The sequence below is a fragment of the Delphinus delphis genome, chromosome 6 (assembly GCF_949987515.2).
Source record: "Delphinus delphis chromosome 6, mDelDel1.2, whole genome shotgun sequence".
Classification (NCBI taxonomy): Eukaryota; Metazoa; Chordata; class Mammalia; order Artiodactyla; family Delphinidae; genus Delphinus; species Delphinus delphis.
In genome coordinates, this window is record NC_082688.1 from 37,395,469 (window position 1) to 37,399,400 (window position 3,932).

At 50.1% G+C, this 3,932-nt stretch overlaps 1 non-coding gene across 1 annotated transcript; it reads left to right on the forward strand.

Annotated features, from left to right (window-relative positions):
• The first annotated feature begins 3,825 nt into the window (after positions 1-3,825).
• On the forward strand, positions 3,826-3,932 carry LOC132427808 (U6 spliceosomal RNA). The gene has a single exon (XR_009520013.1). It is a non-coding gene; the product is annotated as a U6 spliceosomal RNA (small nuclear RNA).

Consider the following 3,932-nt stretch of genomic DNA (forward strand, 5'->3'; position numbering starts at 1 on the left):
CAGCTCCACATGATCTCCTTTCTTAACACCCTCAGAATCTCCCATTTCAGTACCCCCGCCCCCACCCCCATTAATTCTCAGCCCCAGTGTCCCCGATGTTCAGAGCAGGCAGGGCTGCGTAGGCGGTTGCCAGCGGAAGCCGACGCTTGAGCAGACACGGTGCCTGGCGCCCACGTCACTGTCTCCCAGGCCCATCTGTGCTAGAGGGAGCGGGGGTAGGGAGGGGGTAATCCAGGGGTGAAGAGGGGGAAGGAGTTCTTGGGGGTTTTGAGGACAAAGGAAGGGCCAGAGCAGAAGCTCTCACTTCTCTTTCCTTGCAGTTTCCCTGAGGCAATGTATGGACACCCATGAGGTCATGCAAACTAGACAGAGCTGGAAACAGGCTTGGAGAGCATCAATACCTAGGCCACAGAGCAGAACAGGAGAGCAGTCTAGGGATCCTGAGGTTACGTCTGCCTATTCTCCACTATATGCCTTCTTTCTAGTTATCACGATGGGGATCCCAGGTATAAAGGGGTGTGAGGTGTGAGGCAAGGAAAGGAAATGTGGTAAGAGGAGGCAGGGTGATGGGGATAAGGAGAGGAGGGAGGGAAGATGGGGTAAGGGAGATGGGGAGGGGAGGGGTGGTGAGGGGAGGGAGAGGGGGAGAGGAGAGAGGGAAGATGGGGTAAGGGAGTGGAGGGAGAGGAGATGGGGTGAGGGGGATAGGGAGGGGAGGGAGGGGAGATGGGATGAGTAGCAAAAGGATGGGACAGAGAGATGAGGTGAGAAGAAATGAGGAAGGGAGGGGAGGTGGGGTGATGAGGGAATGGAATAGTGTGACATGGAGATGGGAAAGGGAGGGTGAGGGGGCCCAGGAATGGTACTGGCTCCTTATATCTGAGGGCTCTCACTCCCCCACCTCCAGATTCATGGGGGCCTGGGCTGTGGGCGGCTCTGCTTCTTCCTATGCCAGGTTTGTCTATTTTACCTCCTCCAGCCTTGCCTGTGCCAACACGGAGGCAGCGTTTAGTCACCGGCCTTTACCTGGTCCCCGCTAATGCTGAAGTGTAGGCTTAGACCTTTAAGGGTGCAGGGCTGTGCCTTCAGGTATTGGTGGCACAGATTCCGTTGTTTGCTGAGTTTTCAGTTGCTGTCCTGTGTCCCATTGCCCTGGGTATCAGGAAGGTGTGAGAGGAACAAGGGGTGCCTCAGGGTGTGGCATAGGGTATGAGAATGTAGGCTCTGAAGGCAGACTGTTGACCTTGTGAGGTTACTTGCCACATTGGTGCCTCATTTCCTCCTCTGTAAAATGGGGACAGCAGTACCTCATAGGGTCGTTGAGAGGGTTAATTAAGGTAACACATGTAATGCACTTAGTTCTGAGCTCGGCCTGTACTTAGCGCTCAAGAAAGTTAACTTATGCTGTATGTTCACAGATATCTCGGTATGTGAGTGCATCTGTAAATGTTTGAGCCTGGGAATTATTTGTCTTGTTGTATCTATCATGCAATTTGTAAGTGAGTGTATCTGGGTAATTATTTTTGTGCGGTAGTGTGCCTGATTCTGTTATTTGCTGTAGGTATGTGATTTTGTGTTACTGTACATATGTGATTAAATGACTAAGTAGGCCTGTGTCTACATGACAAAGAGTGGATGAAGTGTGGCTTCATGGCTGTTGATATGCTGACACCATGTCTGCCGGTGTATGCATGCATCTGTGATCATGTCAGTTCCAAACACCCCCACTCACCCTCCCTCCCTCTGGAGATGTCACAACCCTAGATGTCCCTCATTTCCTCACCCTGAGGGAACCAGAACTTGGGGGCAGGGGCGGGGGTGGGTGCCAGTGAGGAGGTGTTTAGACAGGAGCACATGTTCCCTCCCAGACTGTGTATGGGAGGGGGAGCCCTATCTTGCACATATCCTGAAGCCTCCACAGGAAGTGCTCCCCCCCAACTTGTTCTCAGTTCCCTGTCTTGTCACCATGGCAACAGTTGCCAGGGGCTCCCAGGGTTGCTAAGATCTGGGTGTGGGAGGCTGCCAAGCCTTGTTGCCAGTAGACACAGAGAATCCTGGGGGAAAGGAAGACTACCCCCACAGTGCCGGCTTTCTGCAGTGACAGGACTGGTCCTTGGACCTCTCCTGTCCCCAGATTGTTCCTATAATTTGTATATGGCAGTACTAGGGTTAGTGGGGGGCTTTAACAGGAAGCTGGAACTAGAATACTGAGATTAACATTCTGAGAAGAAAGGGGCACTCTAGCTTGGCTATTTCCATCTTTAAGGTCGGGAGGTCCTTGGAAATTAGTGACTTGCTTATTCTGTCCCCCATCTCTTATACTTCTTCTCTGGCAATATCTCTGCTTGAGTTCTCCAATGGCTGGTGCTTATTATCTACCTGATGTTTCCACCTGGTGTAGGAATACTGCATTGACCCCATTACTCTGGATGCAGACTGACTCCTTCCTGTGATCAGACTCTTAGCATATCACCTGGATACACACTTCATGCTGACACTTGAGCCCAGAGTTCAGTCCCACAATGAGCCCTAACTTTGGCCTCAGCCTGAGACACTGACCTTGGTGTTAGTCCTAGACCAGAAAGTTCCCTACACCCAGCCTCAGTATAAGCCCTCCTCCTAGACACAGATGAGCCCTAATCTTGATACTGATACTTGAACCATCCACAGATTCAGTTATGATCCTGTACGTTGACTGAACACTGACCAGTGATCTTACTCCCTGGTACTTGCCTCGGGTCTCCCCGACTGTTCTGAACCTACACTGACTAGTACCATAAAGGTTCAAATGGGTTTTTTCTTGGGGGTGAGAGAACAGTACTGGGAATGACCAGCAGAGGGCGTGCAACATCAGGTTCCAAAGGCATGCTTCCCAGAGCCCACCTGGAAAGGGGATTAATAGCTATATTGGGATCTTGGATCTTTTCTCTCAGGTCAGGACTCAGAGCTGGAAGCACAGCAGTTGGTTTAAGAGGTTGAACTAAAAAAAGGTTCCCAACCCAGTGATGCTGATGCTGTGGGGTCACTTGGGTCTGTATAAGCATGGGTTTCCCTACAGCTCAGCCCGCCTCAGGGCTGGGGATGCACCAGAAAGCGCTTAACCATTTACTGGCATCGCAGGTCTCAAGAGGACTGGACACCTGGGAAGACATTTCACCCCCAACTCCACATTTCTGTCATATGCTCATACAGCTTCACTACCTTCCCTGGTATTCAGTTATCTTTTGGTCCTATTGAGCAGAAATCTGTCTCTCTTCCACCTTTGATCTTAGCTCTGTGCTTGAGGTCACATTGACTTCATTGGTCCCATCTACCAGACATCAGCCATCTGCATCCCTTGAGTCTGCTCCTTGATAGGGTGAACACCTCTCAGGCCTTCACGGGTTCTTCCTGTGCCTTGTATCAATTCCAGCCACTAAGACCATGTTCCCCTGGCTGGGTTTCATTTTATGATGCCTGGCTCTGGTTAGGTTTTTCCAGGAGTGCTGGTGCAGCATACTAGCCAGCCTGCATCCCTCCTCTGACCCTGAACTTCTTTCCGTGTAGCCTCAGGTTACATCAGCTTTTTAGTAGTTCACTCACACCAGGTGAAGACTGCATCCTCTGTTCTCCCTGACCTGCTAAATCACATTTTGCCCGTTTTGTACCTGTTATAATTTTGAAAGGAGTGTTATTATTTATTTATTATTATTTTTTAAGACAAAGATACTTGAAATTAGTGAAATAAAAAACATTTTGGCACTACTTTCTGAGCTTTAGGGCAATCCTTGGGCTTGGAAGTCTCTGTATTTGATGCTTACTTAGATGGGACAAGGAGGGACTCAAGTGCTCACTTCAGCAGCACATATACCAAAACTGGAACATTACAGGGAAGATTAGCGTGGCCTCTGCGCAAGGATGACATGCAAATTCATGAAGGGTTCCATGTTTTT